We start from the raw sequence: 25,414 nt of genomic DNA on the forward strand, positions 1-25,414 counted from the left end.
ACAGTGCAGGCCACAGAATCTCACCCATCCACTTCTATAACAAACCCCTAACCTGTGTCTGAGTTATTGAAGTCCTCAAATTGTGGTTTGAAGACCTCAAACTGCAGAGAATCCTCTAGCAAGTGACTCGTGACCCATGCCCCATGCTGCAGAGGAAGGCGAAAAACCTCCAGGGCCTCTGCCAATCTGCCCTGGAGGAAAATTCCTTCCTGACCCCAAATATGGCGATCAGTTAAATCCTGAGGATATGGGCAAGACTCACCAGCCAGCACCCTGGAAAGAATTCTCTATAGTAACTCAGATCCCAACCCATCTAACATCCCATCACAGACCACTGGGCATACTTGCCTATTGATAATCAAAGATCAATTGCTAAATTAATTGCCAAAATTAGGCTATCCCATCATACCATTCCCTCCATAAACTTATCAAGCTTAGTCTTAAAGCTAGATATGTCTTTTGCCCCCACTACTCCCCTTGGCTGTTCCAGAACTTCACTCCTCTAATGGTTAGAAACTTTCGTCTAATTTCAAGTCTAAACTTCCTAGTGTCCAGTTTATATCCATTTGTTCTTGTGTCCACATTGGTACTGAGCTTATATAGGATGGCTGCAAGATACTGTCAAAATTCCTGTTATCAGAGTTATTGTGTAATGTCACATTCATGTTATTTACATCTTTATTTTCCTGGAAAAGTCAACACACCTTTTTTAATAGCAGTGTTTAAAAAAATCCTTAAAATACTAGAGCATTGAGATATGAAATGGATTGTTATATTAATCAACAAATCTGCACTTGCTGTCTGAAATACCCTGATGCAAATGATTTCATCATCACTTCCATGGATGTTATCACATATATGGTAAAAAGATGAGAGCTCCAAGTTTTAACAATATGACCTTTATAATACTGCAGATAACTGAGGTCAGTACTTGAGGAATGAGTTTCCTGCAACATCCACTGACGTCACTGAGACTTGAGGGCACTCAGTAACTCCCAGGAGATGTTCAGCATCTCAAAGATCAGGCCTTGTTGTTCTATGGAGTCCCTTCATAACCTCTGACAATAATATACTACACAGCACATGTGCTCAGCAACTACCAGACTATGAGGTTCTCTTCAGCCCTTTTTAATTATGTGAACATTTATATCCTAGCTAAAGATAATCAGAGTCCATTTAGTAATTGAGTGAGTACATCAGGTTTGAGTTATGTTGTCAATGGTCCATGAGTTGGTCCTATTGAAGTCACTATGGAAGTCTCTGAGAGTTTTGCCATTGGCTTCAATGGGACTAGGATTTGCTCCTACGTATGCAGTTATATCTAATGTAGGATGTGCAGGTTAAAATCAAATGTTTCTGTGTATGTGATAACCGGGCCTTCCACACCTTGAAAATGGTTATTTGTTTGACACCGAAATATGAGAGTTATTCATAGATAGCTCAATGGTTAGTATATGTAGAAAGTTAGAAGGCAAATGCACTTATTCTACTTCACAGTAATATTGACAGGAATAGAATAAAATAGATGGTTCTTCTGGCTTAGGTCTCAAGTGTATCAGATAGTCAGTAATTCCCTGTGGGTGTTATAGAATCCAGAGGCATGGATTATTCTGTAACAGTTTTGGCAAAGATGACTGGATAAGGTTAAATACATTCATTATACTTTATTAATTATTATTATTTATTTTATTTGTATTATCATAGCATTTAGGATCCCTGATCATGTAGCAGGACCCCACTGTGCTAAGAGCTATTCAAATACAGAACAAAGGCAATTCCAACCCTTGCAATCTGAGTAGGGCAGACCAAAACCCCCTCAGTATTGAATTGTTTAGAGATGCTAATAAGCCTGAGAGAGGTAGCCTGAATGTCAGTGGCAAGCTAACGTTGAGTAGTAAGTTACTTGTGTAGTAGGGAACAGATGCTCACATCCTTCAGATAATGAGCTAAGTGGAATCTATTACAGCGGTTCTCAAATTTTAGGAACCCGAGGACCTCCATTTTGATTTAAAATTTGTTGTGGACCCCGAAGCTGGCTTCTAATTTTCCCTGGGGGTATTCAACACTCACTCATCCCTGGCCCTTCCCCCATTCCAACCCTTTTCCCAAGGCCCCACCCTCCTTCCACCCCCTCCCCCAAGAGTGCCCCGTCCCTGCTTCTCCCCCTCCCTCCCAGCATCTCTTGCACACCACTGAACAGCTGTTCCACAGCATTCAAGAGGCACTGGGAAGGAGGAGGAGGAGGAGTTGATCAGTGAGGCTGGCAGCCCCATACATGATTTGTGGACCCACTGTAGTAACCTTGTGGATCTGCAAGGGTCCATGGATCCCAGTTTGAGAACCGCTGATATATTACATTAGGACAATGCTTGCTCTTTTCATCTTGGGCACTACTGAAATGGGTAATCTGCATGTTTTTAGTTTCTCCAGACTCATAGATTACATGGACAGAAGGGACCATTGTGAACGTGTAGTCTGACCTCATGTATAACACAGGCCACAAAACTTCCCTGAAAAAAATCCTAGAATATGTTTTTTAGGTCTGGGTAGAGATATTCCAATGTGGATAGTCAGTACTTGTTTTTCAGGGTTAGCCATCAAAACTAAATTGTTATAGTTAAACGAAGTACTATTTGTGTAAGAAAAAAGAAAGTTAAAAACAAAGAGATGCATTAATATTTCTATTCTAGAATAGACTAGAAACTATATTCATAGACATTGCAGTGTAGTAGCTGTAATCTCTTGCAGTTTAGCAGAGCCAGTTTCTCATAAACTCCAGGGGCACATTTCTCCTGTTATATTTTGGAGCAGTTCCTTTGGGGTGCTCAGACTGAACTAGTCAGAAAGTTGTCTTGAAAATGAAATTTTGGTGAATTTTTTTATTAATCTCACAACACACACACAACATTTTGCCTACCTCTACTCTCAAGTTCAGTTAGGAAATTAGGGTTCTCGGGTAGTCCCCTCTTTTTTTAATTTTGACTTTTGGGATGTCAGAGAGATTTAGTCCTAGTTAACATTTTAGGACTATGTCAGTATGCCAGGCACCCAATTTTCCTTTGTTCAAATCCCTCCTTAAAATCCACTTCTCTGAGATGCACAAATACCAACCATATTGGTAAAACTAATTTAAAAAACCTACCTTTAAAAAATATTGCATGGTAAGTTAAAATACTCTAGGTTTCACAGTGCATCCCTGCTTGATTTGTCATCTATGGAGTATAAGCTACTTAGGGTAGGAACCATGTCTTTTTCTGATCCGTACACACTGAACACACTGTCTGTGCTTAACACTTTTGTACTTCTCCATCTGTAATCTAACTCCTTTCCCCAACACGCATGCAGGTCTGCATATTATCTATGTTAGTTTATTATTCTTTGTCTTCTATTGCACGAGCTATTCCATTTTTTCTTTATATTCAGGGTATATATTAAATATCCCTTTTGATTTTGGGTATGGAGCTTATACTTATACATGACCTTGTGCTTTTTTTTTTTTGTTGTTACCTTTTGGCACCTGGTTTCTCCTTCTCCTGGCATTTTTCAGGGGAAAAAAACTTTTAAAACTTTTAAAAGGTGCTTAGATGGTGATAAGCTTGGCATAAATGTATAGATAAATACATATATTTTGGATGTAAATCAACATCCTCCCCTGAAACAGTTGCCAGGCTAATCCCAGCTGGTTTGTCTTGAATCATGAGGTCTGTAGTTTTGTAGGGGAAAAGTGCTGTATATTGTTTAAATAGCAGGACATGCAGAAGATTGTAACTAAGATGATAAATTTATCATTACTGTAGAACCCGCTTTGTTTGCTAGCCTCTTTAGTAGGCTACTTAATTAAATAGCTAATTAATTAAATAGAAATAGAGAGTTCTGGAGAGGGCGTCACTCCAGAACTCTCAGTAACAAGACCAATATATGGGACACACACATTATTTGAGAAGGAAGCTTGAAAGATGTTGAATTAGTTTTCTGCATTTTCTATAACCTCTGTTTCATTAGTCAGTAACGTGCTCTGACCTCTCTGTCTGTTTCGTCTCAGGCACCTAATCCACCTGATGTCTGAGGCTGTCTTTACAGCAGCCAAACATGCTAAAGGTCTTTAACCTTGATTGTGTCCCTAATTTACAGCCTTCTGCTGGGGCCAGTGCAGAGGCCTGCTGTCCTAATGAAACGTATGGGAGGCTTTATGGCTGAAACATGAGCAATCTCTCTCTCAGTGCCAAGGGAAGCATGGGAGCTGTGCTGTCCTGTTGTACAGTACAACCATCTTGCACTGGGACAGCTTTGCATCAGCCTCATGGAGACTTTGACTTCCTTGCTGCTGCACCTACCATTTTTCCAATCTTGGGTACCTGAACAGCAACCAGACACAATTTAGCCCTTTGTACTGAGGCGTCAGCATTATGCTGTTGATAGAAATGGAGCTCTATGCCCTTGTTTTGTTTGGGAAAATATATGCTCACTAATACTAAACAGCAGCTGTAATCTTCTGTAAAACAGATATGGGTGGATGGGTGGATGTAAAATTCCCACACAAAATACCTTTAATTTAGAGTGAAGGTTTCTTTGGCATGCGTATACATTACATACAGACACAAAAACAAGGTAGTCTTAAGTAGAGACAACATTCAGTTCACAATCATTATAATACTAGTCTTCGAGCATTAATCTGCTACCATTGCAACTCTTAGCCATGGCAATACATAGACAACTTTAACACACCTTTTCCAATTCATCTTCAATACTCAAATCAAAAAGCTGAAGATCATACACTCAAGATTAAACCCATTTTAAGTAAAAATGTGAGATCCAATTGTTAGGGTGTTTTGAATGACGGGACAATATACAGTTATTATCTGTTTGTCAATACTGGTTTAGTAAACAGACGCTTAATCCTCAATATCCTATCTTCTGTATCTCCATATTTGTGTTAGTGACCTCAGGGAAATTCTCCATATATTGATGAAAAAAAGAGTTCTTGTTCATGGATGATAGATACCAATTTTTTCACAAATATTAAGGATGGTCAAAGGATTCTGGAAGAGGAAGGTGTTGTAGCTAAAGCACAGAACTGGTACTGAGGACACCTGGGTTCACTTTGCTTTCCTTCAGGTTTCCTGTATGATCTTGGGCGAAAGTCAATTTGAAGACTTGATCCAAAGCCCTTTGAAGTCAATGGGCATCTTTCTATTGCCTTCAAGAGGCTTTGGTTCAGGCCCTTAAACTCTTGGTTGTTCAGATTTCCATCTGCAATATGTTAAACAAACAAACAAAACCGCATAGTGATGGAATTTAAGATATACACAATGTATGAAGAAGACAGAGGAAACCTATTTTCATAAACCTTGATTAGCTAAATGTCATTCTCATAAGACAAAGTAAGGTTGATCATCAAGGATTTCAAATAAGGGAGGAGGTGGATAGGCAATTGACAAGCTTTAAATCTCATCATCTTAACCTTAGGTGACGACTAGATATGAATCTACACTCTATATCCTAAGTCCCCTAAAACTTTGTGAAAGTTTTGATCAGATCTGAGCTTTGTGCCTTGGTCACATCTCTTTTCTTCTAGTTTAGTTAAACCATCTTGTTTTTTTTGTGGCATGTATAGTCAGAGCTCCAGGATAGTTGATGTGTGTCTCTCATAAAAAATCAACTGGAGTATGCATTTGTAAGTGTAATACTTAATTTTCATGGCAATATCACAATACATACCTATGTGTAAGAGAGGCAGGTCTGATTCTGTTCATTGTGCCTTTAGTGAGTTCTCATATGGTTATCATAAAATACATTGACATTAGTTAGACATTTTATTTTTTTTTTTATTTTATTTTATTCAGCCACTCAATCTAGTTGTAAGGCCTTGTTAGGACCCATCTAGCAGCGTAGAAAATGTAGGTTTATCATAATAAGCTGCTTGGGTAGGAAGAGAAGGCAGTGCAGTAGGTTGTATATATGTATTACTACAATTGATAGCTGATATGATAAATCAGTTCTCTAAGTTTGTCTATTGTTCTTGACTCCTAAAAACTATTATCTATGGATGGATCTCAATTGTTTTGGGGGTGTTTATTTCATAACTGGAAGATGAAAGACTGATCAGTGCAAAATGTATTCCTTTTTTTCTCTTTCTTTCTTTTTAAAAAAGGATATGTTGTCTGCTGGAGGCATAACTTGCTTGTTATCTGAGTTCAGCAGCAGGTCAGTTCTTTTCTCAGTAGCTTTCACTGCAGTCAGTTTCAGTTATTATAAGGTTGTTGTTTTTTTCTTTCCCCAGATAAGTGGAAATAAATCAACCAAAAGGAGGATCTATGAAGAAATTTAAAATCACAATTATAATTGAATAAGGATATGGGGATCAGAGGGACAATTCTGTAATATTGCATGATTGACAATCTAAAAAAAAAAAGAAAAAAAATCAAGGGAAAATTCTCTAATGCTTTGAGCTTACTGGGTCCTAGACACTGTTGTGGGTATGTCTACATAGTCCATAGCAGTGAGCCTCCCTGCCCAGGTTGACAAACTCTAGCTAGCGGGGCTAATGCTAGCATTCTAAAAATAGCTGTGTAGACAGTGCCTTGAAGTTGCGGCTGAGCTCAAGCTCCAACGCCTAAGGAGAAGTGTGGACTTCAGAGCCCAAGCTCCAGCTTGAGCCATAACTGAACAGCAATTTTTAGAGTGCTAGTGTGAGCCCCACCAGCCTGAGTCAGTCGGTGTGACTACACTGCAAGAAAAGACCCAAGGCAGAGAGTATCTGAGCAGAGTCAACTGACTCAGGCTTGTGCGGCTTAGGATACAAGGTTAAAAATATCAGTGTAGATGTTCAGGCTAAGGTTGGAGCCCTGGCTCTGAAACCTGGTGAGTGGGATGGGTCTCAGATCCCTTCTCTAGCCCAAGCCTGAATGTCTGCGAATCGCGGACAGTGGGAGCTGTGATTGGCCGAACTTGTGGACGCTGCACGTAAACAAACCGTCATGGCCCGCCAGCAGCTTTCCCTGATGGGCAGCATGCCAAAGAGTGCTGATTCCTGATCTAGAAGGTATTCATATCCAAATTTATTGTGATTCTCCATAAAACTCATCATATCCCATCCACTACAAACTTCAACAAATTTTTGCCTACTTGTCTATCTTTACTATCTTAGAGAGACTGAGGACACATTTCCATTGTGTCTAGGGAATATCTTGGAAGCCTGTTCTCCCCCAGCCTTGTTGTCTTTACTGGAAGATGGTAAGGAGTTTTTCATTGACTTCAGTGGAGCCAGGATTTCACACTATGCTTCATAGTAGTAACTAGATATCGGATCAATATAGATATTCAGCAAAATTAGGATATTTCCCATTGTTCACCAAATCAGCTAGTAGCACTTTGATTATGTTACAGAAATATGTAAACCATGTTTATGGATATATTACTGATGGTGAAATTTAGAGCTTGACTGCACCATAAACAACTCCATTTGTAAGAAGTTAAAATTAATCTTCTGAAACAAACATTCAGTGTACAGATTTTAAAAAAACTGTAGTCCCTGAAATATGCATTTTTAACTGCTGTTTTCTGTTGTTAATCTAAAACATTAGCACATCAGATTTGGATACTCCCATGATACAATAAAGCAATTTACTACTGTTGTCTTTGTTATTTAAAGGCAAATGGCACTGTTTAAAACACAGCATTTTATTTTACATTTTAAATGTCAGCATCAGTATTTATGGAGGTCCGTGTTGTCTGATGATGATAGTCATGGAGTTGTCAGTGTTGAAAAAAATTATTCATTCGAATAATCAGTGATCTTTTTTCATTTTCCTGGGCACAAAATTGAATGGAATTTATGTTGATAAATTGTGTAATCAATTGCTTGACCACATTTTGGTTCAGTATGAAATACAAGCAAGACCAAATAACCAATAACAGTCAGGTTTATTACTGTAAGCCAATAATAATATAGTACAGGAAAAGTGTTCAGTGCCATACCAGTCTCTGGGAAACTGTCTTGTACTGTATTATTAAATTCACCTTACACAGAAAGTATGCTTCCCAAATTACACATTTCTGCTAGGAGTATTTATAGGATGATGTTACAAGTTACAAAACTCTTTACACATTACTAAAACCCAGCCCATTAGTTTGTCCTAGTTCCTGAACTTGTTTTTTCTGTTCCTTTCTTTATCTTTGTTTTGGATACTAGCATTCCACTACTTGGCCCATGAAGGCACCTCCCTGGCTTGTACTAAGATATAGAATGAAACTATCTTGATTTTGACAAATGCTGCTTATGTCAATGCTGAGTTGAACTATTGCCGTGTATTGTGAGAGGTAGCTTAGCATAAGTGAACTGAACTCTGGGGAAAAGTCAGCCCTTATAACTGCCTGGCATTCATATAATACTAACTTAACATATATGTGTTGGCTAACACTTATTTCACATGTAAAGTTCTACAGTGAAAACTCACAATGCTTTTAAAACTTATTTTTAAAATGTCTAAGTGAATGTCATGCTTGAGAATCAAGTTCTCTTTCTCTCTCTTGCACATCATAGTCTGCAATACTACAAGCTTATCTCTCACTGCCCATCCATTGAGCATCAGGGGAAGGCCTTTCTCTAGGGTAAAAGACGAGTTGCCCCCTTACTGCCAGTTCAGTCTTTGGCCTCCTTGCCTAGGATACCCATAGGGCTGCTCAAAATTTTTGTGTCATCTGTTTTTCAATGGAAAATTAGGTTTCAGAAGAAATTAATCCTTCTACAAAAGTGTTGCTTTCCATGTTTTTGTGTGGTTTTTTTCCTTTTTCCTCAAAAAAAGGACAACAAATGAGTTTTCAGCTAAACACCAATAATTTTGATTCAGAAATGCTGCCATGTTGCTTCCTGGGAATTGTAGTTCATGTGCTTTTGCTCCCATTCTTCTGCATGGTTCCCTGGCCATACTGCATCTCTCCTGATACACCAGGATGGCTCAACAAGAGGGGAAACTTCACTCTATTTTTATTTATTTATGTATTTATATATTTGCATTTTTTATATGTTACCAGTCTACATGAAACTGGACAAAGGCTACCAAGTCATTTCAAATAGATTACCGAGAAGCTTTAGTAAACACTGTCACTCACTGCTGTCATGGTTAGAGAGAGAGCTGCGCCATTGACCCATTTCTGATTTGTCTGAGGTGTTAGAGTCTGTTGCCTTTACCAGTCCTGAGATGGAATCCTGCGATAGTCCTGCTCTTAGACCAGGTTCCCAGGCTCAGTACCATGTGTCCTAACCCTGATTACAGAACAGGTACAATTGGAGCCAGTGCCCACAAGTCTTCCCTTCAGGAACTGTGTCTAGTATTGTTTTAACTTAACAGTAGGAACACAGCAAAACATAAGAGGAAATGGTTTTCAACACAATAAACAGTCTATATGCGTATCTGTCTGATCTATTGTCCTCCTAGGTAGGCCTGTCTTACCCCAGACATCCCATCCTCTGGAATCTGGGTTTGCTTTAACTTAAAAACCTCTGTTTCTCCCCTTTAGTTTGTATCTCCATAAATCCAGTCAAATTGCTTTATCTCCGGAGCTTTGTTAAACTGGTTTGTAGAACCATAGAATCATAGAAGATTAGGTTGGGAGAGACCTCAGGAGGTCATCCAGTCCAACCACCTGCTCAAAGCAGGACCAACCCCAACTACATCATCTCAGCCAGGGCTTTGTCAAGCCGGGCCTTAAAAACCTCTAAGGATGAAGACTGCACCACCTCCTTAGGTAACCCATTCCAGTGCTTCACCACCCTCTTAGTGAAACAGTGTTTCCTAATATCCAACCTAGACCTCTCCCACTATAACTTGAGACCACTGCTCCTTGTTCTGTCATCTGCCACCATGAAGAACAGCCTAGCTCCATCTTCTTTGGAACCCCCCTTCAGGCAGTTGAAGGCTACTATAAAATCCTCCCTCATCCTTCTCTTCTACAGACTAAATAAGCCCAGTTCCCTCAACCTGTCCTCATAGATCATGTGCCCCAGCCCCCTAATCATTTTAATTGCCCTCTGATGGACTCTCTCTCATTTGTCCACATCCTTACTGTAGTGGGGGGGCCCAAAACTGGACACAATTCTCAAGATGTGGCCTCATCTGTGCTGAATAGAGGGGAATAATCACTTCCCTTGATCAGCTGGCAATTCTCTTACTAATGCAGCCCAATATGCCATTTGCCTTCTTGGCAACAAGGGCACACTGTTGACTCATATCCAGCTTCTCGTCCACTGTAATCCCCAGGTCCTTTTCTGCAGAACTGCCATTTAGCCAGTCAGTTCCCAGCCTGTAGCAGTACATGGGATTCTTCTGTCCTAAGTGTAGGATTCTGCACTTGTCCTTGTTGAACCTCATCAGATTTCTTTTGGTCCAATCCTCCAATTTGTCTAAGTCACTCTGAACCCTATCCCTACTCTCCAGCATATCTACTTCTCCACACAGCTTAGTGTCATCTGTGAACTTGCTGAGGGTGCAGTCCATCCAGATCATTAATGAAGATGTTGAACAAAACCAGTCCCAGGACTGACCCCTGGGGCATTCTGCTTGATACCGGCTGACAACTAGACATTGATCACTACCTGTTGTGCCTGATGATCTAGCCAGGTTTCTGTCCACCTTATAGTCCATTCATCCAGTCCATACTTCTTTAACTTCCAGAAGCCTGGCAGGGTGTCAGAAGTGCACTTCAAAGTGGCTGGCTCTGTATTGTCTCTTATCCACTGATATGTTTGCCAGGGGATGTGACTATCAGTATCCACCCAGTATCCAACCAACAGGACTCCACTGGCCATCACATACAGTCCCCAGCTAAAACCTCTCCAACGCATCATCTGGGATCTACAACCCATCCTGGACAATGATCCCACACTTTCACAGGCCCTGGGTGGCAGGCCAGTCCTCGCCCACAGGCAACCTGCCAACCTGAAACATATTCTCACCAGTAACTGCACACCGCACCATAGAAACTCTAGCTCAGGAACCAATCCATGCAACGAACCTTGATGCCAACTCTGCCCACATATCTACACCCACGACACCATCACAGGACCTAACCAGATTAGCCACACCATCACCAGTTCATTCACCTGCACGTCCACCAATGTAATATACGCCATCATATGCCAGCAATGCCCCTCTGCTATGTACATTGGCCAAACTGGACAGTCACTACGGAAAAGGATAAACAGACACAAATCAGATATTAGGAATGGCAATATACAAAAACCTGTAAGGGGGCACTTCAACCTCCCTGGCCACACTATAGCAGACCTTAAGGTGGCCATCCTGCAGCAAAAAAACTTCAGGACCAGACTTCAAAGAGAAACTGCTGAGCTTCAGTTCATCTGCAAATTTGACACCATCAGCTCAGGATTAAACAAAGACTGTGAATGGCTTTGCCAGCTACAAAACAAGTTTCTCCTCCCTTGGTTTTCACACCTCAACTGCTAGTACAGGGCCTCATCCTCCCTGATTGAACTAACCTCATTATCTGTAGCTTGCCTGCATATATATATACCTGCCCCTGGAAATTTCCACTACATGCATCTGATGAAGTGGGTATTCACCCACGAAAGCTCATGCTCCAAAACATCTGTTAGTCTATAAGGTGCCACAGGATTCTTTGCTGCTTTTACAGATCCAGACTAACACAGCTATCCCTCTGATACTAGTATCCACCCTGTATCCTGAAAAACTTAGGGAGTTAACTGGATGTATGCATACGGTAAACACCACCATAATACTTGGTTAAGATTCAGCATTCATGAATTATAGCAAATTAGCACCACATCCTTAACAGTTACTTCCCTGGGCCATGTCTGAACTGGTGTCTGATAAAGGAATGACTCTGTTTACTACCATTTGCCATCCCACGTCTCATGTTTCTTATTTCTATCATAGAGAGCCTTTGGAAAACAGCAACACTGACTACTGTGGGGGAGGAAAGACTCTTTCTTTTTCTTCCTCTACCCAAGTAAAGGTCACTAGTTCAGAATTTATAGCCAAACTTTGGGCATGTCTACGGGTTGTGATCGATCTATTAGGGATCGATTTATCGTGTCTAGTGTAGACACGATAAATTGATCCCCGATTGCTCTGCCGTCGACTCTGGAACTCCACCACAGCGAGAGGTGAAAGCTGAGTCGACGAGGGAGCAGTGGTCGTCCATCCCGCGCTGCAAGGATGCGAAGTGATTCTAAGTCGATCTAAGATACATCGACTTCAGATACACTATTCTCGTAGCTGAAGTTGCGTATCTTAGATCACTTCCCACACCCCAGGGTAGACCAGGCCTTTGTCTTCCCCTTGCACAGGAGCACAGTTGTGGGGATGGAAAAAACAGTCATTTCTGCACTTAAGGGAGTACAAGGACTGGTCACTCGGTACTTCTCCAGACCAAGCAAGGGGAAAGCATCCTAAAGAAGGGAAAGAGAAAGTAGTCCACTGAGGGGAGTATACTGTATTTCATAAAGGAGTGTATACTTTGTGCACTCTACCTTAGTGCTGGGAGCTCACAGGTATTAAATGTGACCATAATTTTAGTATTCAATCTAATTATGAGGGATGCAATTGATATTGCTTCAGGGTCTTCATTTGTTTTTACAGGGCTTACCTGAACTATTTCAGTGTAGATATGCTTTTATATTGATTGATTGTGTCTAGCAACTTGTAACTAGAGATTTTAGAAAGTATTTTTTCCAAAAAAAAAAACCTGGTAATGAATTGGTACATCGGGCACCCATAGTATTTCAGAAGCTTTTTGTTGTTTTATCTTTTCCCTGACATGCTCCTTGGTGACTGTTTATATTTTGAGACAAAATATGGTACTGATTTACTTTCAAAGGGGTAAATCCTGGTCACTTGGAAAGGAGTTTTGCTACTGATGTAATGGAATCATACTGACTCAAAGCAAATGGAAACTTTGTTTCTGTCCCTTGATGCTGCTTGGAGATGGATAGGAAGTTGAGCTGAATCAAATATACATAATTTATCGGGGCTGATGTCAAGATTCCAAATACATTAAAATCTGGCTATTTATATGGAAAACTGGCAAATGCAAAAGGCCACTGTCAAAAAGCACCTCTGGAAAAAAAAATAGAAGTGTAATCAAGAATGTAATATATTTTCCCCATTCACTCAGGAAAAAAATGTCTAACTCCTGAGGTAAAGGTGCTGTATCTCTGCCAGATAAGTAAAAATGCTCTTTGTTGAGAATTATTTTAATATGAAGAAATAATACAAATAGTAATGGTCCATTCCCTCTAAATCATGATCACAGCACAACCTTAACTTGACTTCATATTTTTTTTCATGTTCAAATAACACATTATACTCTTCACCAATGCACATATGTCTACAGAGAATACATCATAATCTAGTTGTAGCTGAATTTAAGTTTCAGCACTTGAGTGTGACTGTAAGGCCATACAACATTTTATCAATGTTTTTAATGTGATGATTTATTTATTTTTTGGATGGAGTGCCTAAGTATTAATGCTGTGTGGATAACTGATTTTTTTTCCGGTTCACTGAAACAAAAAGTAAATAAAAAAATTAGTTAAGGTCAAACTAATCATTTCACTCCGTATTTCATCTGAGTATTGAGATTTTTAACTTTTTTAAATAAAATTGAATTAAAACCCCAACAGTCATTTTGTGCAAAAAAAAAAAAAGATTCAAAAATACCAAAATGAAATGTTTTGGGGGTTGGGGAATTTTTGGTAGTGGGAGGCGGGGGGAAGGTTGCCTGAAAGAACTCAGTAAATTCAAAATGAGTTTGTTAAATGCAAAAATCTGATTTTTTTCATCAGAATAAATTATCCAAATTTTTTTGCCCAGTTCTAGTAAACAAGTTAAGGCATATGAGAGCATGCTTTACTGATTTTTTGTATGTTTTTTACTGATTGTATTGATTGGATTTGCACATTAGCAACTGGACCCTCTTCCAATTTTTTTTTTTAACCTGAAGGGGTTTTATATGTGTATAATTCTGCTGTTTCACTTACCTCGGGTTAACTTTCCAGTCTTCTTGTCTCTGAGACACCAGCATGGGAGCGCTAAAAGCCTGTAAAGAAGGAGGCAAGCAACCACCAGTGCTTTCATTTATTAGCAGCCAATAGAAAATGATAGAATGGTCTGCAGCATAGACCATTTTTAATTATAAAATAGTCAGTTAAAGTCAGGGAAATTGTCAGCACTGGAGAACATTTCAACAAAATTCCTGCATTTTGAGTTAATTATCTCCACAAAGTTTTTGTTCGGAACAAGATTCAAGCATTTCCATGGTGAAGTTGTACCAGGGATTTATTTATAATTGTATATAATATTGCCTTATTAAAAATAAAGACATCCAGAAACAATATTTGCACAGTTGTTAAAAAGGATAGAATGTCAATAAATAGAAGTCTGGAATATCAGGTGTTTAACAATCAATTTTATGATGGCAAGTACATTATGAATGTATATTGTATTTAAAAAAAATGAACCTGACCATATGAAACTATGCATACACCTCCCTTCTACTATGACTGCCCATAATTTCCACCCACTTGAACCAGAGAGAGATCCAGATTTAAATGCTGTATTCTAGTGATCCCAGTGTGTGTGTGTGTGTGTTGGGAGGGGGGTAAGTATGTGAAATCAATATTTAGATAAAATATTGTATCATATACCTATCTCTATTTGAATGAATATAGAAGCAGTTTTTATAGGAGCTGTTAAAATTTTACAACAAAGTTTAGTAAAAGGGAGTTGGAGGGAGGTGGAAGAGGCATTCTATGACTGAAATCTTGCTCTTCCACTGCATGTCCTGTTATTCTTCTTTATATATAGCTTTTTTAGATGGAAACTGCCATTTTTATTTGTGAAAAACAATGCAAAGTAAGTCATTAAATCATGAAATACGCCTTCCAGAGGGCTCATAGTCATTCTTTATGATTTTATAAGAGAAGGACCAATTCCCCTAACACTTTCCCCTATCTCCTGAAAAAAGCTATGGTAACTGCAGCAAAAATAAATGGAAGGCTGATTTTTTCTCAGTTGTTCAGTAATAGGAACTCTGTATCCTCTGGTAATCAAGGACTGATCTCAGCAAGAACAACTGAGAGTTAATGCAGGACTGGAAAAAGCTGGGAGCTGAGAAATGAAAGAAATAGTTTGAAAAACTCCAGATCTAGCATAAAGTGTTTGGAGTGGAAATGTGATTTCTGTTCAACAATTGCAGACTCGCTCTGTTTCTTCTAACATAATTCCTAAAACTGGTCCTGCCCTTGTTCAATATCACTTGTTCTCTGTGAGAGGGAGTCAGCTCCAGTTCTTCCAGTCTTGGGGACGGAAGAAAGGAGCAAATGGTTTCTACTCTCACCAGTAGAAATAAAATTATGGAACCATATAGGAAAAACACTTCAGATAGGCAAGTACTTCGGATGTTTGTTTATAGATAAGAGATAAGTGCCAAAAAAAGTGAATTTCTAGTCTCTGAATTGACCAGCTATACCGAAAGACGGACAGGAGACATTTGATATGGATTTAATTAGGCCACAACTTTATTATTAGTTGTCTGAGACTACCAGGTTGATAAAAGTGCAGGTAACCCGTGTTTATTCTATAATTACCTGGGGGGTGGGGGGCTTCATCCAGCTCCCCCTCTTTTCCCTCCAGGTCCCTCTGGCAAATCCATTGCCGGGACCTCAAAATCCACCCCTCCTCCTAGGAGGGATAAGGTGGGCTATAAGAAAGGGGGGTTGGTTCCCTGCTGTTCCAACCATAAGAGCCACAAACCCCACACCATTCGTTTCCTTTAACCAGCACTCCCTTTTTAAGTCCTTTACAGGGCCATTTAACTGGTCACTGGATGCCTTCCCTATGGAATACCTGCACTGGACATCCACCACAAGGAGGCTCCAGCAATTAGCTCGGTTGCCTCCCCCACACACCTAGTCAGGGTCCCAGACATCTTCCAATAGCCTTTTGTATAGCCGCCCAGAAACATGTTACCCCCCCAAGTTTGACAAGAGAACCCCCCATTCTCCCAAATGAACTTGGTTGCCCTTTGCAAAGATCATCAAGGACTTCTGCAGCTGGGCTGCCAATGTCATGTACTGCAACACCTGTCCCTTCCTGAATGGGCCATATAGATGACCAGCATCCCGAATCCTCCTATGCCATGGCTACTAGCACCAGCAGCATCTAGTCACTAGCACATGAGTTAGTCACTAGCACCTGGTGCAGGCCCCCACACTCTGTTGAACTGCAAATGAGACAGAGTATCCGCTTTGCCATCATCCAACCGTGGGCATGTCCTTGGTAGGGAAGAGATGTTAAGGCTCAAACAGTGTGACACAAATTCCCTCACTAACTTTATAACCCCTTGTGAAGTGGAAGTTTGGCCTGCCTGCTGCATGGAGAAAGGAGGTTCCAATGCCAGGGCTTGCACCTTTAAAGCCTTTCACCCTTAAATTCCAAGGGGGTGAGTCGGTGCTGCAAAGCTGACCAACACTCACTGTTTTACAGTAGTTTCTGACCTGGTTCCCTGCCCTCCCCTCCATAAAGCACTACGGCCTTCCTCCAGAAAGCCTGGACAATGCTCCCCCACTTTAGGTGCAAAGTGGTCATGTGGTCTTTTTGGGTACAGTAACTCCTCACTTAACGTTGTAGTTATGTTCCTGAAAAATGCAACTTTAAGTGAAACAATGTTAAAATAATCCAATTGTCCCATAAGATTTAATGTAAATGTGGGGTGTTAGATTCCAAGGAAATTTTGAGGGGGGGCAGACAAAAGGCATTATACTGTATACTGTACAGTACTGTACTGTGGTTGGGAAGTGCCCCTGGCTTACCCCACATAGGCACAGCCCATGGCAGGCAAGGACTCTAGAAAGCACCTTTGCAGCAGCAGTGGCAGCTTCTCCGGAGAACAGGCTCGGATTTTGCCAGGAATGCTCCAGATCCGCCTCTTCTTGTCCCCGCTCCACTCCAGGCCCACCTCTTCCCACCCCCACTCCACCTCCTCTTCGGAGCACCACATCCCTCCTAAGGGCCGCCAAACAGCTGTTTGGTGGCACTTAGGACTTTCTGGGAGGAAGGGGGAGGAGTGCAGACACAGCACTTACCCACTCCTGCCCCTCCCTCCCACAGAGTCCTAAGTGTGAAGTACTGGGAGGGAGGGGCAGAAGCGGGGAAGCCCCACTTCTCCACCCCTTCTCCTCCCTCCCAGAAAATCCTAAGCACTTTCTGTGAAGGATGGGGAGGCGCTTCCCAGCTCCTGCCCCTCCCTCCCAGAAAGTCCTAAGCACCACCAAACAGCTGTTTGGCAATAGGGGAAGCACTGGGAGGAAGGGGGAGGAGGTGGAGAAGGGGAACTTGTGCAAGAACCTCTATGGAAGGAGATTCCACCACCTCCCTAGGTAACCCATTCCCATGCTTCACCACCCTCCTAGTGAAAAAGTTTTTCCTAATATCCAACCTAAACCTCCCCCACTGCAACTTGAGACCATTACTCCTTGTTCTGTCATCTGGTACCACTGAGAACAGTCTAGATCCATCCTCTTTGGAACCCCCTTTCAGGTAGTTGAAAGCAGCTATCAAATCCCCCCTCATTCTTCTCTTCTGCAGACTAAACAATCCCAGTTCTCTCAGCCTCTCCTCATAAGTCATGTGCCCCAGCCCTCTAATAATTTTTGTTGCCATCTGCTGGACTCTTTCCAGTTTTTCCACATCCTTCTCATTGACTCATAGACTTTAAGGTCAGAGGGACTATTATGATCTTCTAGTCTGATCTCCTGCACAACACAGGCCACACAATCTCACCAGCCCATTGCTGGAACAAACCCCTGACCTATGTCTGAGCTATTGAAGCCCTCAACTTGTGATTTAAAGACTTCAAGATGCAGAGAATCCTCCAGCAAGTGACCTATGCCCCATGCTGCAGAGGAAGATGAACCTCCCCCCCGAGGCCTCTGCCAAACTGCCCTGGGGGAAAATTCCTTCCTGACCCCAAATATGGTGATCAGCTAAACCCTGAGCACGTGGGCAAGTCTCACCAGCCAGACACCCAGGAAAGAATTCTCTACAGTAACTCAGATCCCACCCTATCTAGTGTCCCATTAGAGGCCATTGGGCATATTTACCGCTAATAGTCAAAAATCAATTAATTGTCAAAATTAGGCCATCCCATCATACCATCCCTTCCATAAACTTATCAAGATTAGTCTTGAAGCCAGACATGTCTTTTGCCTCCACTGCTCCCCTTGGAAGGCTATTCCAGAACTCCTCTGATGGTTAGAAACCTTTGTCTAATTTCAAGTCTAAACTTCCTGATGGCCAGTTTTGTTCTTGTGTCCACATTGGTACTGAGCTTAAATAATCCTTCTCCCTCCTTGGTATTTATCCCTCTGGTATTTATAGAGAGCAATCAGATCTCCCCTCAGCCTTTTTTGGCTAAACTACGCAAGCCAAGCTCTTTGAGTCTCCTTTCATAAGACAAGTTTTCCATTCCTTGAATCATCCTAGTAGCCCTTCTCTGTACCTGTTCCAGTTTGAATTCATCCTTCTTAAACATGGGAGACTAGACCCACACACAATATTCTAGGTGAGGTCTCACCAGTGCCTTGTATAACGGTACTAACACCTTCTTATGTCTACTGGAGATACCTTGCCTGATGTATCCCAAGACCACATTAGCTTTTTTCACAGCCATATCACCTTGGTGGCTCATAGTCATCCTGTGATCAATCAATACTCCAAGGTCCTTCTCCTCCTCTGATACTTCCAAGTGATGCGTCCCCAGTTTATAACAGTAGTTCTTGTTATCAATCCCTAAATGCATGACCTCGCACTTTTCAGTATTATATTTCTTCCTATTACTATTACTCCACTTTACAAGGTCATCCCAATCTTCCTGTAGAATATCCCAGTCCCTCTCGGTAATACCTCTCAGCTTCATGTCATTGTAAACTTTATTAGCACATTCTCACTTTTTGTGCCAAGGTCAGTAATAAAAAAAATAAATAAGATTGGTCCCAAAACCGATCCCTGAGAAACTCCACTAATAACTTCTTTCTTGTAGTGTGGGGCCCAAAACTGGGCACATACTCCAGATGAGGCCTCACCAATGCTGAATAGAAGGGAATGATCAAGTCCTTCGATCTGCTGGCAATGCCCCTACTTATACAGCCCAAAATGCCATTAGCCTTCTTGGCAACAAGAGCACACTGTTGACTCATATACAGCTTCTCGTTCACTGTAACCCCTAGGTCCTTTTCTGCAGAACTGCTGCCTAGCCATTTGGTCCCTAGTCTGTAGCAGTGCATGGGATTCTTCCGTCCTAACTGCAGGACCCTAAACTTGTCCTTGTTGAGCTTCATCAGATTTCTTTTGGCTCAATCCTCTAATTTCTCTAGGTCCCTCTGTATCCTATCCCTACCCTCCAGCATATCTACTACTCCTCCCAGTTTAGTGTCATCTGCAAACTTGCTGATAGTGCAGTCCATGCCATCCTCCAGATCATTAATGAAGATATTGAACAAAACCGGCCCCAGGACCGACCCTCGGGGCACTCCGCTTGATACTGGCTGGCAACTAGACATGGAGCCATTGATCACTACCTGTTGAGCCCGACGATCTAGCCAGCTTTCTATCCATCCTATAGTCCATTCATCCAGCCCATACTTCTTTAACTTGCTGTCAAGTATACTGTGGGAGACCGTATCAAAAGCTTTGCTAAAGTGAAAAAATAACACGTCCGCAGCTTTCCCCTCATCAGCACATCTGTCTTGTGCTTTTCTCTTTTTCTAGTCTGCCAAGATATTGACCTGAATTTTGAAGAACTCTTTCCATAGCATTGAATGTTACATAGTTTTTTTTCCATTTTCATAGCCATATCTAGTCTAGTCTTGAGTTTTTCTGATACTCTTCCTAATACACTCTCGTTAGCATCTATGAAATAACTTTTAATTTTGCTAAAGGCTGATAAGTGTTACCCCAAAGGATGGCACTGCTATATCTATATCTATATCTGTAGCTATAGCTATAGCTATATCTATAGCTATAGCTATAGCTATATCTCTCAAATGTCTAGGTTTTTATTCAAAAGAGACGTAAGAGCTATTTTCTCAGCTGATATAAATCCTAGGAATCTGCCTTAAAAATATTTTATTTAAAAGAGAGGTAGGGGGAGACAAACTACAAAGGAAGTTGGACAAACAATCATTTGTACCACTAACATTCATTCTCATTCTCTCTCTCTCTCAAACTGTGTTGTTGTCTGTCAGAATCATTTATATATTTTATTTTATTTATTTGTGATTTAATCTGTTATTTTTAGGTAGTCTCCTGATATTTGAAAAAAAAATCGTTTTATTCAATCCCTTCATAATAATCGCTTATAATATTCTGTTAAATATTCTGTAAGAAAATTTCTTCATTTTCTGAAACTTCGTAATAAATTTGTTTCTCCTATGCTGAAACTTCACCAAGAAATAATCATCTCCTGTGAAAATGTGGTTCTGTCATTCATAGAATGACTTTATATCCAGGACTCAATATTTGGAAAAAGGGCTAAATCATCCGTGCAGTTTCTCCATTGATTTCAATGGAAATACATCAGGAATGAATTTGGCTGTATTCACTCTGAACACAAAAAAAAAAAAGTTACAGGCTTATCCATTTTTTATTATGATCACATTATATTAGCCTGTTTAAGGCACCATTATAGATAAGGTCTAGCTAGTGTTGTTTATATTAATGGTATCTCATTCTGATTAGTATTTTATCCTTCTGTTGGGGATACTCAGTTTCCTTTCTGCTTTTTACTGTTTACAGACATCACTCAAATCAATGTTATATTTTAAACATTTTTTTTTTCTGGACTAACCTTTGCATTCCTTATCTGTCTGAGTGTTGCATGACCATTCTCTTTGAATGTTGTTGTTGTTGTAGTCAGACATCATCAGCAAATTCTAACACATTGGCCAATGTTGTTAAAGGTTGAGTAGTGAATTTGGGTGCCTCAGTTTTTGAGACTAATTTGAGACACCTTACATTTTCAGAAAGTGATGAGCTTCTACTCCCTGAAAATCAAGGCCCATTAATGCATCTCATGTAGGGCATTCTTGGAAATCCTGGCCAATATATTTAATATTCACTTCCAAATTATTTACCTAATCTGTAAATGAGGACAGTCCTCAAACTATCCATTTGGGTAATTTACTTCTACTAATACCTTTCCAGCTAGAGAAGTTACTACACTTGCATGTTACTTATTTTAAAACACTTTAGCCCACAAAAAATGACTTGGTCTTCTTTACTTGCAATCTATACTATTACTCTTTGTTTTAATCTTCACTGTAGAACCTTGTGAAAATCTGTAGAGACAGATCTATAAAATACACAAGCACTTAAGTCACTATTTTAGTTGCCTAGATCCCAGTTTCGGCTCCTCTGCTGTTCACAAAACTCCACCTAAATCTATAGGTGCCTAAAGTCACTCGGCACCTAAGTTTTTCAGAGTAAAAGTTCCCTAGGTGACTATATTTCTGCCTCTGGGCATATGCACTGCTGCCTGCCTGTAAGCATACATCTAAGCCACTGGTATTCACGGTCCAATGACAGTTCCACTGCGGATAAATACTTAATTAGTAATTGGGCCAGAGAGAGTGGGCACCTGGGAGCTTGGAGCCCCAAGATCCAGTCCTTCTTCTCTAGCTACTCTTTCATTACTTACACACAGTACACAGCTTCAACAGATAAGGCTGAGGTAGAACCACATCAGAAGATCCCATAGCTCGGGATTTCGAACACTCACATGAGAAGTAGGAGATCCCTTTCTCAATCCTTTCTCCCCCTTTCCCACATCCCACTGGGCTAAAAGTTTTACAAGGTGGGCAACACTGCCTCTTTCAGCCATTTTTTGTTGAGCAGGGCAGGTTCCTAGCTCAGTCTCCTCAAGCAATGACCTTAGATGCCTAAGCCGTCTGACTCAAGGCAATGGGTGGCTGTTCATGGATTTTTAAGGAGAGCTAGGTGACTCCCTTTAGTCTGGACTTAGGCACCTATCTCTAAGAGAGGGGCAGGGTTTAGCAAACACCTTGTCATTGGCATCTCCCATTGGCTAGAGTGCTGGCTTTTGTGGATCAAATTTTTAGGAGCCTGTCTCTCCCACTTTATTGAATAGGGAGCTAGGTGCTTAACTTGCTTTTGTGGATCACAGTGTTTTTCCTGGATTTTATAAGAGCCTAAAAGTTCCGTGCCATGATGCTTGGCATTGCAATGCCCAAGACCCTTCATGGATACCACCCATAATGTCCATAGAATATATTATCCATGGGACTATTCATTTGAATGAATACCAGCAGATTAGTTGCTTAAGCCCTCATTTCTGTAAATCCATGTTGACAATCTCTGATCAGATTTATGCTTTTCATTTGAGCTGTTTGTCAGATCTGAAGAATTTTCTATTTGGATACTAGTCATCTGGAATTTAACTTTCAACCAAAAACTTGTTAAATGTATACAACTCTCATAGAAATTTCTAGTGCCACCTGTTTGTTAGAATAGAGAAGTGGAACAAGTACTACTAATTTGCATAAAAACAAAGACAGTTATGAAAGAGAAATAACTAGTCATTTTGCTCTCTATGTTAATTATGTCAAATTAAAATTCTTATTGTATAATTCTGTGTTAGACTTTTTTAGCTAAATGTGCCTACTTTGAAATCAGTCATCTTAATGTAAAACACTAAAGAAATGGTGTAGGTGTAATATCATTACAAAGTTATTAATATTTTCTACACTTTAAAAAATGTATCCAAACATCCAGTTTCCCTTGTTAATTATTGAAGCACATTGAACAAACATCCTATGAGCTGGGATGATTCCAAGTTCTTTCTGAACATTTCCTGTTAATTCAGAGCCCATTATTAAACAGTATGTATGAACTTTAAATAGCTTTCCCCTACTAGGAGCTCTCTGCTCTCATTTTAATATCATCCCTATCTTAATCAGTCCCCTAGTTTCACTCTTATTTTTGTAAAGATGGAAACAAAATAACTATTTAACATTTCTGCCATTTCTTTAACTGTTTAACAATTGTTCTCTGTCTAGCTTTCCATTTGGTGGTGGACAAATGTTCTGTATTTACCTTGTTCTGTGTATTAGAAGTGCATCTTACGGTGAGACATTCTCCACAGTGTCAGGTTACCATATTTTTTAACTTTTCTTTTGAATCATGTTGCTTATCCTGAACCTACTCTTTATACCAGACATTATTTAGTAATTTTAAAATTTGTCTCAATCCTCTTCAGCTAGTTTTTCATGTCTTACAGAATTTCAGTAATTTTCCCCTTAAAATTAGGTTTCCTAAAGACTAAGCAGTTTTGCTTCCCCCATTTATATGGGACATGACAATAATGCAGGACAAGTTTAGGGTGTTTTGGGTTTTTTTTTTTGGCCAGTGTAAGGGCCATATCCTCAGGATTTGCTGTTTGGTACCCGGAGCAACTCTGTGTATGTTTGTTGTGGGATAGCTGGCTGTGGCAGACAGGAGGTACTATGTAATAATCTAAAAGAACCCCCACTGTTTCAGTTATGTAGTCTAATTATTGAGATAGACGGTATAACTTATATATGAGGTAGTGGAATTAATGATATGCCTTTATTGCTTTATATCAGTGGGGACTGTGGAAATAATCAGGAAAGCAACACAATGGCCCTAGATAAGCAGCCCACAAACAAACACTGATGGGGCAATTACAGGACAATGGTCTCCTTCCAAGCTCCAGCCCAAAGTGACACGGCTGTTTTGGCAAGGTTGAGAACAAACCAATCAAAAGACCACAAACAGTTAAAGGATGACTTTGTTTCTGAAATGCTGGGTGATCAACTGCTTTTAAAGAACATTTTCCCTGAAGCAGGGGGAGTGAACTGGTTTGTGATTTATGTGGAAAGATCATGCCACCTGGACCCTAAGGTCTCGCGGGGGGGGGGGGGGACCTGTAGGAAGCATAGACCTCTCGGAATCCTCATGTGGAAGATAAATAAACACCTGATAAGCTAGACATATGTATAGCCTCTTTATTGTTTTAAGATTTGTTTTCTCTTAAATGCTTTTGTTCTAAATAAACAAAACATTGCTTTAAGAAGGCTATCATAGCTCCTGGAGGGGAATGAACTGCAGGTACAGAATCCAACCCAAGCCTGCTAAGGTAAGCATGGCAGACTTCAGGCCAGGGCCAGTCTGAGAGTAGGAGAAATGATTCTATACTGAGAGAAAGAGAGAGGTGACAGCTTGAGGCATAAGAACTGAGGTAGTGGGGGGGATCTAAATGAGACTAGGAGTAGTCCAAGGTCCAATTAGCCAGTATCTGTAACACTGGCTTTCATTCCAGTACAAAGGAGCAACTTAGAGCACTCTCAGGGCTGCTGCAAAGTGCAACAGATCCTAATGGGCTGTTCTGAGAGCCAGGGGAGAGCTGAAACTGCTCTGGCCACACCCCTTTTTCTTTAGACACAACCCCCCCCCCACATCAATAGCTGTCAGGGAATAGTGTAGAAATGGCTCTGTGCTAATGGATGAATCCCCTACACAACAGCTTTCCTCAAATGTCCTCTTAAAACAGCTGCCAAAGTGGTACAAAGTAGACTTAAAGGAGCTGAGGCTGTAGCTCTAAGTGTTTCATATTACTTATTTACTACAGGAATTGTCTCCTCGTTTGTCATATTGTGGGGGATTATTTTGATTCAATTGTTTATTTGTAAGAAGTTTCTATTGGATTATATCATTTGGCGGCCCCTGCTATCACAGCCTATAAATTTGGATTAGCCTGATTAATTCTGTGTTAATGAGAGGAATTTATGCAGAATTGTAGTTGACAACTGAAGTCCTGGCGATGATGATAAATGTTTAATTACAGTATCTCTCTTGATATACCAACAGTTCAAAGTAAGTTTTTATTTCATACATATGTGATACTTCATTAGGTGGATTGTTTACATGTTATATTCTGAACCAAATTAAAGGTTGACACTAGAGGTCAGGGGTCGGCAACCTCTGGCACACAGCTCGCCAGGCCAAGTACCCTGGCGGGCCAGGCCAGTTTGTTTACCTTCTGCGTCCACAGATTTGGCCAATCGCGGCTCCCACTGGCCACAGTTCACCACTCCAGGCCAATGGGGGCTGCAGGAAGTGGCACAGGCTGAGGGATGTGCAGGCTGCCGCTTCCCGCCTTCCCTATTGGCCTGGAATGGTGAACCATGGCCAGTGGGAGCCGCGATCGGCCAAACCTGCAGACACGGCAGGTAAACAAACTGGCCTGGCCCGCCAGGGTGTGTACCCTGGCGAACCATGTGCCAGAGGATGCTGACCCCTGTACTAGTGCTTCACTGACATTCTGAGGACCGAAGGGC

At 40.7% G+C, this 25,414-nt stretch overlaps 1 protein-coding gene and 1 long non-coding RNA gene across 2 annotated transcripts in view; both read left to right on the forward strand.

Annotated features, from left to right (window-relative positions):
• The window catches only part of NALF1 (NALCN channel auxiliary factor 1), an 839,509-nt gene that overhangs the window by 307,054 nt on the left and 507,041 nt on the right, over positions 1 to 25,414 (forward strand). The window lies entirely within an intron of this gene.
• The window catches only part of LOC127050818 (uncharacterized), a 283,849-nt gene that overhangs the window by 160,362 nt on the left and 98,073 nt on the right, over positions 1 to 25,414 (forward strand). The gene's annotated exons all lie outside the window — the stretch shown is intronic.

The sequence above is a fragment of the Gopherus flavomarginatus genome, chromosome 1 (assembly GCF_025201925.1).
Source record: "Gopherus flavomarginatus isolate rGopFla2 chromosome 1, rGopFla2.mat.asm, whole genome shotgun sequence".
NCBI lineage: Eukaryota > Metazoa > Chordata > Testudines > Testudinidae > Gopherus > Gopherus flavomarginatus.